The sequence below is a fragment of the Rousettus aegyptiacus genome, unplaced genomic scaffold, assembly GCF_014176215.1.
Source record: "Rousettus aegyptiacus isolate mRouAeg1 unplaced genomic scaffold, mRouAeg1.p scaffold_m13_p_6, whole genome shotgun sequence".
NCBI lineage: Eukaryota > Metazoa > Chordata > Mammalia > Chiroptera > Pteropodidae > Rousettus > Rousettus aegyptiacus.
In genome coordinates this window covers 56,420,337-56,432,422 of record NW_023416309.1, presented here as the reverse complement: position 1 = coordinate 56,432,422, position 12,086 = coordinate 56,420,337, and the positions used below count along the sequence as shown (strand labels likewise).

General features: G+C 55.9%; 1 protein-coding gene across 3 annotated transcripts in view; it reads left to right on the top strand.

Annotated features, from left to right (window-relative positions):
• The window catches only part of CTBP2 (C-terminal binding protein 2), a 133,683-nt gene that overhangs the window by 44,373 nt on the left and 77,224 nt on the right, over window positions 1-12,086 (top strand). The gene's annotated exons all lie outside the window — the stretch shown is intronic.

Below are 12,086 nucleotides of genomic sequence, written 5' to 3'. Positions count from 1 at the left end.
AGTGTCGAATAGGAAAGAGCCTCTGGTTTGAGGAAAGGTCGGGTCCGCCACTGTGGCCTCAGCCCGGCGTGCGTCGGCACTGTGAGCTCCAGTGGGGGGCCGAGCCGAACCCCAGGCTGAACCCAACCAGCAGAGTGGCTGTGGCCCCTCGAAAGTATCTCACTGTGTGCCTCCCACCTCTTCCCCGTGGAGCAGTCCACACCAATGTCGCTGCCTGGTCACTAGCAGCCACCTCTTCCAGGCATTGGGAGCCCTCACTTATGAATTGAGTAGTTGGACTGGGATGGTCTCAGAACCCCCTGCCTTTTAAAAAGCTCAGATTTGATATAGAGGCTCAGAAAGCTTTCCTAGGAGTGACCCGTGAAGGCTCGCCCTGCCAAGGACCACAGCAGAGCGTGATATTTCGTGAGGGTTACCTGTCAGTGGAGACTGTAACCTTTGGACAGTTCTCAGAATCCGAGCACTGGGGCACACGCGAGCCTGCAAAGGCCACCGAGCCTCCCCTGGGGGAAGTTAAGTCACCACGGGCCTCACCCATACGCATGCAGCTTTGCCTTTCAAGGCCAACAGTTTCCTGTTTTCTGGCTCTCGCCCATTCTCCTGTTTCTGGCCCCCGTGTGCCGGAACCGGCCCAGGATCCCCGGGCAGAGACTGTTGTAGTCTGTGTGTTTGAGGCTGGTGGAGGTTAGTTAGTCCCAGTTTGGGTGCTGGGGCTGAAGATGTGTCAGGTGGCGATGGAAAGCCACGGGACCCCCACGTGCCCACGAATGTCCAGTCTGCATCAGAGCCCTGCCCGGAGCACCGGGTCTCCACAGGAAGATGCCTGAGGCTCCCTTGCCAGTGGGGGCATCTCGTCTGCATAGCTAGAACTTGAGTGACACTCAGTACATTCTAGAAACTCCCTGGGTTGGAAAACCATTTCCTCAAGATAAGAAAGTCAACATTCACAGTATAAGGACGAAAGGGACTTTTTAAATATTAACGGTTGTTGAGCAACAGCATTTAATTTGACTCACCCTGATACTTGAACCACTGTGGGGTCCTGGGTAACAGTGGTCTGGACCTCAGGCTAGCATTGCCCACGTGGATCCGGGGTCAGAGAGAAGTTGCCACACAATTGCTGATTTGGCCTTGTATGGTGGTTCCCAGCACTGCTGTGTTTTTGGCGTAATTTGCAGTGGTGGTTTTGGGGAGGGCTTTCGAGGGTCAGTACGACCTTGGAGGTGGCCGGGATTGGAGCGTGACCGCTGCCGGGCGGGTGCCTCTGGTGTCTACAGCCGTACACACGTTTCTGTGGCCCCGTGGACCTGGCTGTCCCCCAGCTCTGGGCACCCTGCCAGTGGGTTAACCTTCATCCCTGAACACACGTGTACATACTCCCAGGGTGGAGTTCTCGCATGTCCCCAGAAAGCATGTGTTAAATCTTGGACCTCTGTGATTCGTCACTTGCCAGCAAGTTGTACCCCGCTTTTTGGGTGGCCGCCCACTCAGCACCGTCCCCAGTCAGTACATAGGGACGTCTCAGACTGCGTGCAGCCCAAGGGAGACCCGCAGCTTGGCTGCAGCCCGGCGCACCTCACCTGCCAAGGTCTCTAGTCTGGGCGGGCCTTTTTTTTAAGGTGGGCGGAGGAGAGGTAAGCAGCTGAAAGACGCAACGCTCCTGAAAAGTCGCAGCCGTGGCATGGCAGACCCGGGAGGCCACAGCCCTGTGTGCTGCACCCTTGTCCTCCTGGGGGTGCGCGTGAGCCCTCACTAGCGTCACGTGCCTGCTGTTCTAGACTTGGCATTTTGGAGTGTCGCTTTTTTTTTTTTTCCTTAACAAGTTCAAGCATTTCGTCTTCGTCCCCGCGAAGAGGCTCGCCTCGTCCTTACTGGTGAGTTAATGGTGTGGCACACCGAGACCTGCTGCACTTTGTTCTGCTTGTGCCATCCATTCTGTACGTTGTTACTTATCCCAAAAACGAAACTCCGGTGGGCGCTCTGGTTCGCCGACTTCTGAAACCAGTCGCTTCTCCCCAGGTTCAGCTGGACCCTGGTCTCCCACCTCTTTGTCATTCGGCGTTGACAGTCGTAAGGCACCCAGTTAGTTACCTTGTAATGTAACGCAAGTGTCGGAAAAATAAATCCTTTTTGTTAGATGCCTGCAAAGCAGTGGAAGGGGAAATCAAAGTGCTTGGCTTTTCCTCTGTGAGATGGTGGCGGGGAGCGGTGGCCTTGGCTTGGCCGAGGCACGGCCGTGTCACCCGCCAGCCGCCTGCCCCCAGAGGGGCCCGTGCACCGTGTCGTTTGGATGGATCCCAGTGATGATGCAGAAGTGTGACCCCCCCCACCCCCCGCGCGAGGCCCCCGGCAGGGCGATCTGAGTCTCCGCGCACTGGTGTGGCGCTCGGTGGAGACAGGGCCTTGCCGTGGTCTGCCCTGGGGGCCAGGCCGTGGCCCTCGGAAGCATGGCTTTGGCGGGTCGGTGGGGTTCGTCCCGGTCTGCCCCCTGGTCCTCAGGGCCTCTGCCCCATTGACGCCAAGACAGATTTCCTTCCTGAAAAACGGAAGGGAGAGTATTGCCTTACTTTAGACGCAAACACCCGCACCTTGGTGGCTCTGAGTGTTGGAGTGCGGGGGAGGTATCCTGCACTGGGCATCCGCCTTCCAGTGCATCCCCCCAGCCCGCACCGGGGACCTGTGATCGGTCCTCAGGCCGGAGGCACGATCACCAGTGTCAGAAACCACAGACCCGAGGCAGACGCCGGGCCTTCACCTCCAGGGAGCCTGCGGACGGGAAGCAGCCAGGAGGCCGAGGCCGGCCAGGCGCTGGGGCCGCTGCAGCGGCTTCCTGTGAGGCGGGGCAGGGCAGCCCGGCGTTCTGGGTTCTGGTTCGGATCGGACTCCTGAGCCACGGATCCAGGCGCACGTGGGACTCGGCTTCTGGGAAGTGTCGCTTCAGCCCCTGACCTTCCTTGTCGAGCAGCTCGCAGTCCCGGCACAGAGCGTCCGTCCTGGTCACACGCGGTCGGTCGGGCGCCCGGCCTCCCGCCCCTCACGACTGCTGGTTCCAATCAGCGTCACTTGCCCAGCCAGGGAGGCGCAGAGCGCAACGGAGGATCTTACTTTTCAGGCCGTCACCCGTGTGTCTGGGAGTCAGTGAGCGCGCCTGGATGCCCTGTGGACCCTGGCCGGGCCGGGTCCCTGCCGAGCTGTGCTGTGCTGGAGGTCCCTGCTTGGGAGGGACGGTGGGCCCTCTCTCCCCCGCTGGGTGGGAGGTGCGTCATCGCTGAGCACCCACCGAGGTGTGATGCTGGGAAGCAGGTGCGAGTCACCTCTCTTCTTATGACCTTGGTTGAGATCCCCACTGGTGAGAGCAGGATGCTCAGGTCCCTTTGCCGGCACCGGGGGCCTGCTTGTAGACCTGGGGCTCAGACGCCAGCGGCCTGAGCCCGGACCCAGGCTCCCCCTCGTCCCCTGCCGAAACCCTGCAGTGGCGTGACTTGCTTCGCCGGTGTTGCAGGGTCCCTGTGTCGTCGGCGATGGCTCCAGGACTCTCTGAGAAGCTCGTGTTCTCACGCGTGTGATGAGTCAGCCCCTCCCTCAAGCGCTTGGTCCATGTGAAGTGGAGCCTGACCGTGGGTTGCTTGACCCGAGCGTGCGGCTTGTGTGCAGGACTCATGGATGCAGAGAGAGAATGGGGCAGAGCGGATGGAGGTGACGCCGGCCTGCCGAGGGGCGGGGGACAGGGCCAAGGCCCCACTTGTTGAAGGAAGTGCTGTTTTATGCTGACTGTAAGTTTCGGATTGAGAGTGGACGCGTGGACGTGTGAGCGGGTGGGGGAGATGCGCTTTCTCTTATAAAAATGTTAGGTTCTGGATGTGATTAATGAGAGAAAAAGGCTCTTTCTTTGCGTAAGTATTTTCGTTTGGTATTTGTGTATTACCAGCACCGCTGTTATTAACTACTCCTAGACCAGCAGCATTTTTTTTCCCATCGTCTTAGTTTGGGCACTTTCAGTTGTCCTGCCGACTAGGTGCCTGTGGAAGGATGCTCACTCACCACCTCCCGGGGTCAGGCGTCACCCGGCATTATTTTCAATCGAGCAGCAGCTTCCTCGGCCACGGACGCTAAAGAAACACTTCGCAGCTCGAGAAGCAGCCCGTGCGATTCCCGAGGAACCTGGGTGCTTAGTTTTTCATCTCTGACTTCCGGATCCTGACTTAACGCATTTTCTAAAGCCAGGCTTTGGGAGCGGCTGGGAGTCGGCCGTCCCCAGGGGAAGCGAGTCCACGGGCCCGTTGCCGCTAACACCCACCAAACGCGGTTGCTTTATTTATTGATTGACTCACTCATTCTTGGCACACTTGGCAACTCCCACCTGGCTCCACTCTGTTAAAAATAAAAGTCTTCTTGGTTAACTGAATGCATTAGCAATTCGTTCTTTCCACATAGCAATTAAGATAATTCCCCTAGACTTGTACCAGTTAAGGATAAATAGGTTTTAAAAGAAAACACATAATTCATCAGTTTTGTGTGTGTGGGCACACGGGTAAAACATGAGACGGTCTGCCATGGGTGGACCCCGATGCAAGCGGGTGACACGGGACTTTTTCTGTACCTATCCTGTGAGGCAGCTCGAGCAGTGACATTTATACATATTTCATAATGCGGTTTCTTTAGGCCCAGAGAGCAAACAAATCAATTTCTCAGCAGTATACCATTTAAAAGAAATAACAACAACTTGTGGGGTGGGTTGCAGAAACTGTTAAAATTAATTATATACGGCAAAAAGATAGAACATTAGGGGGAAAAAATGTTAATGTACAAAGACAAAAAAAAAAACCAAACCAGGGATGAACAGCAGTTCCGAGCATCTGATTACAGGGTTGGATTTCCACTTCTCCCTAAACGTATATGACTAACGACGATGACTCCCATGAAGAACCCCCGTTCCACCTTCCAGGCAGGCGGGATCAGGTGTCCCCGTGGCTTCCGTCCGTCAGATCCGCTCGGAGTGGGCCTTGATTTACCGGACAGTGTTGCGCTGCTGTTTAACGAAGGAGATTTGCAGAAAACGCGGTGAAGGTATCTGGCTCCTGCGCCCTGTAACTCGACACCCTTTCTGTGGCTGGGGCCTCTCTGCCCGTTCAGCTATACATTGTTTGACTCAAAGGAACCCTTTGTTGGCCTGGCAGGGTGTAACCTGCAACTCCCTGAAAAATTCAGCTGAAGCCGTGCAGGGCGATCGGTTTCCTGGGGTGCAGGGGAGGCTGTCAGCTGGGCGGCACTTCTGTTCCTGACGCAGAGCCTCAGAACAGGCTGTGCCTCTTCCCGGGGGAGCTTGGGACTCCGGACCGGGCCATGCAGGTGTTTCGGAATGGCCCTCCGTTCCGCTGGTCTGGCAACCTTCGTCCCGCCCCTTCTGCAGACTGAAGATGGATGCCTGCTTCTACAGCTGGGAACTCGGGGGACCTAGCGTTACGAGGGGAGCACGGAGGAAGGGAGAGTTCTGCGTCCCAGGAGGTCTAGACTCGAGCTGCCCTCGGCCTCATCTGCATCCCCGAACCTGGGTGGTCACCTGGGATGAGCCTGGCTGGGTGCCCGGCAGCTCTCACATGTTCAATCCTCCGTGTGTTCTCCAAGTAAAATGGGGTGGCCAGTGGCTGCCCTGAGCCCTTGGTCATTAGGAGCCCAGAAGCCCAGGATGACACTGAGCCTTCTGGCTCTATCGCATGAAACTAGCCAAAGGTGTTGGGAGCAGACTTGGATTGAGGAGGAGTGTGCTTTGTTAACGTCCAATATTCTAGAGTGATTTCTGCAGGCTCCCTGAGGCAGAGGCCCTGTCCGCTGCCCTCCTCGCTTTGATTTTCTGTTTGCGGTCTGCACGTCATAGAAGCCATGGGACTGTTCTTGAGCGAAGGCATCCTCAGCTGCAGCGGGACCGGGGTGGTGTGGGGTTGTAGGGTCCTCCCCAGCACCTATCTGGGAGGCAGGGCTGATTCCGCGTGAGCTGGGGGTGCTTTCACATTCATTACCTGTCGGGGGCGGGGGGGAGGCGTACGTGTCCTGAAATAATAAAGCACGTGCCCGAACCTTCCAAGGCACGGAAGCGAAGGTGTGAGCATCTCCCCTGCCTGCTGCCTGCGAGGGGAGTTTGAACGCTTTGTGGCGTGGACACCCAGCTGTACTTCTCTGCCATCGGAGGGTGCCGCGCTCGTGGCCGCCTCGTGGGTCAGGGGTGCTGCGGTCAGCCGCCTCAGTTGCATCTGAGCTGGGATTACGAGGACAGCAAGGAGACCCAACTGGCTCCCAGAGTCTCGTGACCCGGGCTCCCCCGGGACTAGAGGACAGATAGACGGCTTGCATATCTAATTCCTTCATGGGCCCAGCGTGGTGGCCACCTCCTTGCCTGCCCTTGGAGATTTGGAAGCTGGCGCTTCCCGCGCGGGTAACTGACGGCCTCAGTCCCACGTTCGTTAAAAACCTTAACTGCGAGAGTACAGTGCTCCAGGCCTTTCTCGATTGAAACTCACTGCCACTTCCTAATTACAGCGAAAGATGACCTCTAAACCGACACGAGGCTGCAGCTTCCTCTCGGAAGGAGGATTCACACTGATCCGTACCGCGATCTCCCACAGGCTCGAACGGCAGCACCGCGGAGGCCTGTTTAAAGCCGGAAAGCCTTCCGCTGGCGTGTTTAAACAGCGGACCGACACGGCGTCGGACTTGGCCGGAGGCGGCCCGGCGCTCTCGTCGGGAACCGCGTCATACCGACGGTGGCTGCCGCAGCAGTCGTGTGGCTACAGCACATTCTCCTCGCGTTTGGGGTGGGGGGTGGGGAGAGACGTGGGGGGGGAGGGTAAGGACCCCAGAGAGCACGGTAAAGACTCGGCCGCGGCCTTGGGGGTGGGGGTGGGGGAAGGGTCCTGATGGCAGAGCCAGAAATGCTTGCAGCGTGTGACCTTGGCCACCTCCGATGGCTTCGACCTGGAGCAGACCAAACCCCGCTGCACTTGGTGTCCCTCAGGCTCCCTCTGTCAGGCGGGCGTGAGCCGTGGTGCCTGGCCTCAGCTGTGTGGGGTCGGCGAAGCAGTCGTGGCAGGGCTTAGCCAGAGCCTGGTCTCTCGGGAGGGCTTACTGAAGAATGATGCTGTCATCAGCTTCGTCATCGCTAGCAGCGCAGGAAGTGAGGTGGCCGTAAGCCGCGCTTTGGGGGAGGCCCCCGGGACCTGCCTGCGGCTGGAGGGGTGCAGAGCACAGACCATGGCCCCTAAGGAGTCAACTGGAGCTGGGGTCATAAGAGCATTTAGATGAAAGACAGCGATGACTCGAGACCTCCTCGCTCATGACGTTCGGACCTGTTGTGGTTTTCTCCTGGGACTTTGGAAATGGGACGGATTCCCCTTTCCCATCAGCCTGGTAATGATGAGTCTCCATCAGGGGACGAAGGGCTTGGGGTTCCCCCAAAGCTTTGCCCATGGGCCACACATTAGGTTTGCGTTCTTCACTCATTTTTGTGAGGGGCGCTGGTCCAGGTGCTGGCAGTCAGGGGACTGCTCCCAGGTGTGACCGGCTACCTGGACACCTGTGTAATAACGTGCGTCCTCTGGGAGCCCACTCCCCTGCCAGCGGCTCAAGGTCTCTGCGGTTTGCCCAGACGTTGGTGTGACCACGGGAATGAGGCCAGTGCAGCCCCGTCCCTCCCCGGCGGTGACCGGGTCAGCGGTGGAGAGGCCTCGCACATGGGGCTTTATCCTGAGCTGCACTGGGAGAGGCCCGTTGACACGGCCACTTCACATGAAAGGCTGTTAGATCCAGGTCACTGGGTTTGGACTCCTGTATTTCATGGCAAAGTCTGAAAATGCAGATTTGTAGCAACCAATGTTAATGAATTCAGACTGTTTGAATTTCGCACTGAATAATGGCTGGGACGATCAGAGCCTGGGGCTTATGAGATCCTTGGATCGGTGTAATCTTTTCTCAAGATTCAGTTGATGGCATGATGTAATATCACATTACCTTTGTTAACAGTCCTGGCCATAAAAGAAACACACCTATTAGGAGAGGAGGATTTAGTAAACATAGCAGTAATAACAAGGCAATCTGGAATATGTAATATATTCTGTAAATTTCAAAATGCCGCATCTCGTTTAAAATGCAACGCCGTGCCCATAGATAGTGAATGCAATACCTCCGGACCCCAGGGCTGCCTCTTTTCTGCATTAAAAATATTCTATTTAAATGCAGATTTTGATTTGCCATCTTAGAAGAGAATCCAGGAAGTATGGGAAGGACAACTCTGCATCTATCAAATCAATTTTTGGTTTTCGCTTAGCCTTGCTCTCATTCTGCCTGTCGCTTCCTCCCCCAAAGGGTAGTTTCTAAACGCACGAGTAAGGAAAGCGCACAGACTTTCCGAAGATAATACTGTTGTGAAACCTTTGTCTCCACATACCTGCCCCCTAAGAGCCAAGTTGGGGGAACGCGAAAGAAAGGCCTCCCGCTTCCTGCCCAGGCGGAAGTTGGGAGTTTCTCTCCTTGCGCTGAGTTGGTTGCCGCAGGAGGGGGGAACCCCGTTAATATTTACACGCACTGGTGGTAGTCGGGTGTTTTAATGGGAGAGTTTGTGGCCGCCAGTCTGGGGCGGGCGTGGGGAGGGGCGTGTTCTCCCTGAGTTCCGGCCTCCGTGGCTTCTCCACGTGCATCCCAGGCACCTCACATGCAGAACAAGGGGCGCAGCCGCGTCGCTGGGCGCGGATGTCAGGGAGACGTTAGGGCCGCCCTTCTCGGTGCAGAAGGGGCTTGTTTGATGTCGAGCTTCGGTTACCAAAGAAATGGATTTATAGCTTTTGACATTCTGCTCTTAGAATTAATTAGGTGGCTAATCATTATAAATACCATTTTCTTCTGCTCTTGTCTCCATTTAATAGAGCATCTCCTGCTATATGCACTTGTCAGTTTCCAACTGAGCATTGTGTTTTGGTTTTTATGATCTGTCAGGGGAAAAGGGAAGTAAATTCTTTATAATATGCTAATTGATCTATTTGGGAATTTTTAGATATAGACAACATCTGTGCTTGCCAGTAACACAGCTAATGGCTCCCGCTCTTCAACAGATGAGAAGGTTTTCACGGTCTGTATGTGACCTTGCCGAGACATCCCGTGTCCTCCCCAGGGCTCGGCAGTGTGGAATTTGGAGGCCTTTTCTGGCATGGAGGGACTGGGCCTGAGCCGTGCAGATACTGCGAGGTCGCCTCTGGCCAGTGTGCTGGGACCGTGCTGGTTCTCGGAGGCCCTTATGGCGCCCGACCCCCCTCGCCCCTACCCCACCCCCAGCCTACGACCAGCCTGGCTGGAGTGATGGGGTCCCAGCAAGCCAGATCTGGGGCCTGAGCCGTCCCCAGAACCCTCTGCCCTTCTTGTCGATGCTGCATTTCCTGGCAGCCGGGCACCTTTGTGCTGTCTCTTAGGTAGCGGTTTTGGCAACTCTAGAGTTTATTTGTCATGCAAACCTGTTGGTAGTTCGTGCGGCCGGGAAATAACTGTCTTCTGCTATTGAGCAGGAGGCCCTGCACCCTCTACATGCTGCCTGGTGGAGGAGGAGCGTTCCTCTGGCAGCTGGTGAGAGGCTTCAGGCTGAGTCGGGAAAGGGGGGGCCCCTCAGTAAGCCTGCGTGTCGGGGCTTTGGGGCGTGTGTCGCCGGCTGGCTTCCCCTGGCCGTGGGAGGCAACGTGGAAGGCGGCTTTGATTTGAAAGCCCAGCCTGGTCCAGCGCTTGCCCTGAGCAGGAAGCCCCATGAGCCGAGTGTTCTGAGCATGCTGGTCGCTCTTAGGCACACAGCCCCATCTGTCCCCTATACGTGACGTGGTCCCGCAAGGTTAGGGGTGGGTGTCCTTACTTACATTGTTTTAATGGGTAATGGGGGTTAACTGACGTCTCCTGGCACCGGGCAGGAGCGGAGGCGGGATTTGAACCTGGACCTGGGTTTGACGCATACCTGGCATGTTTCCCCAAACACCTCAGATGTTGCATGTCGAAAGGTTTGATACTGAATGTACCTGGTCAGCTGGGGACTTGATGGATGTCCTGTAGTCCCTCACTGTAGACCCTCAAGTTCGTTTGCAAACAAGCGTCCTCTCAGCTGGGGCTTCCTGACGTGGTGGGAGCTTACAGGTAGGTGAGCGTTTGAGTTTCATGTGTGGGGCTTGGACCAGGCTCCATTCCCCACAGACCCAGCCTGGCTGGGGGGGTGGCCGCCAGGCTGGACCAGCACCGCTCACACCCGAGTGTCTGTGTGCCTGTGTCTCTGTTCAGCAGAAGCTGCCCGCTGCTGGCTCACTGTCCCTGTGAGGGTGTGGCTCCGTGCGGGCCCAGTCAGGGCGGGAGTGAATGGGAGGGGCTCCCAGCCCCCCTTTCTGGAAGCCTGGCCCACTTACCCCCTAGGGTCTGGCCTTCCACAGCCCATTGAAAACAGTGGCTCCAGCTAAGTGATGTGTCGCGGGCCAGGCATGCCCCACACCTCTGCTCAGTGCCGCATGCTCTGTTACCACTAGTCTCTCAGCCACCAGTGATGGTGTGTGTGGGCGTCAGAATTACCCGCACGGGTGAGGAGTGGGCTCCGAGTCCGGGAGTAACCTGTTCCCCGGACGGAGCACGTCCGCTTCACGGGAAGCCCGTTCGGTGGCTGAGGGCGGAGACGGTCTCAGGTGGCTCAAGCGCCTGGCGTGTGAATGTGGTTATTGACCGTGGCCGCCGTTGTCGGCATCGAGGCCTCTTCCCCTTTTTTCTGCACCTGGACACTTTGGCGAAGAGCGTCACCCCACAGGGCATGTCGTCGAGCGCCCAGCACCCCCGACCTATTCTTCTCAGCGGAAGAACTTGCTTGCTCAGGCACACTTGGATGCACACACACGCACGCTCGTGCGTACATGCATGCCCGCGCGCACACGCTCACACACGTGGCATCTGGACCCCGCTTGTGGCGTGTGTGCCCCTGGGCGGGGGATTTCTTGGAGCCCCGTCCTCATCTACCCGCAGCCTCCCTCTCGGCTTCCAGGGCAGAGAACCGAGGTCTTGGACAGTGATCCGGCTTACCTGGTGGCGGAAATGTTTATTGAAATGGAGTTGGTGGGTAATTAGACTGCGCTGCCTCCTTCTTACCCGGGTTGATGGGTTGAGGGCAGTTTAATCTCAGACCACTAAATTTTATAATTGGATTTAAAAGAGGGACGTGAGTGGCCCTGGTTTACACATTACCTGGGCCACGTGCTCTCACCGAGTGTGGATCCGATTACTTTACGAGCCAGCGTTACTATCGGGAGCACACACGTAGTCCAGAGTCAGCAGGTTCGTACACTACCGTCATTAAATTTTCAGGCAAAACGGCAAAAATTAATTGGAGGCGTGTAATAGTTTAGAATGTGAGCTGGCTTATGGTGATATAAATTATATGAAGAGAGGACAGTTTTATATACTGAGAGGGAAAACCGGATTCCTTTAATGAGAAGAGAGAGGAACGTAGAGCTGTTTTTTCATTACAGACCCACTCTGAAGTGTTTGGACTTAGTTGATGAATAGAGTTAATTCGCTCCTACAGTTCCAATAATTCATGTTGCACAGTTTAATGACTTCTAGATAAAAACAGGATTGAAATGTTAATTTCTCTGAAGAAATTGGGGCACTCTTGTATATCAGCCTTTACCCCCTATTAAACCACCAGTTAATGCCACTACACAGGTCTCGGAGATATTTCACGCTGTGTAGACTTTCGTATTTCTTACCTGAGTTAGAAGCAACTTTCCTTTTTGAAATCTTTAACGCACGTGAATCCTCTAAGATGAGAATTGTCGGGCAGAGCTGCCTCCGGATAGCTGGAGGGTCTCTCCGCATTTAGCTCTGTAAATGCCCACGTGACTTAATCGGTGTGGTGGCGACGTGTATTTTTCTTGGCTTGGGTTTGCCTGGGTAGACCTGTCGTCCTTGCTTTGGGCTGGGGAATAAGATTGGATCAGTCTGTGTTAGATTCCTGAAGCTTTGGTCTCCGATTATGTAGGAATTTCAACATCGCCATATTATATTTTTTGGTTTTCTTTCCTTTTTCCCTT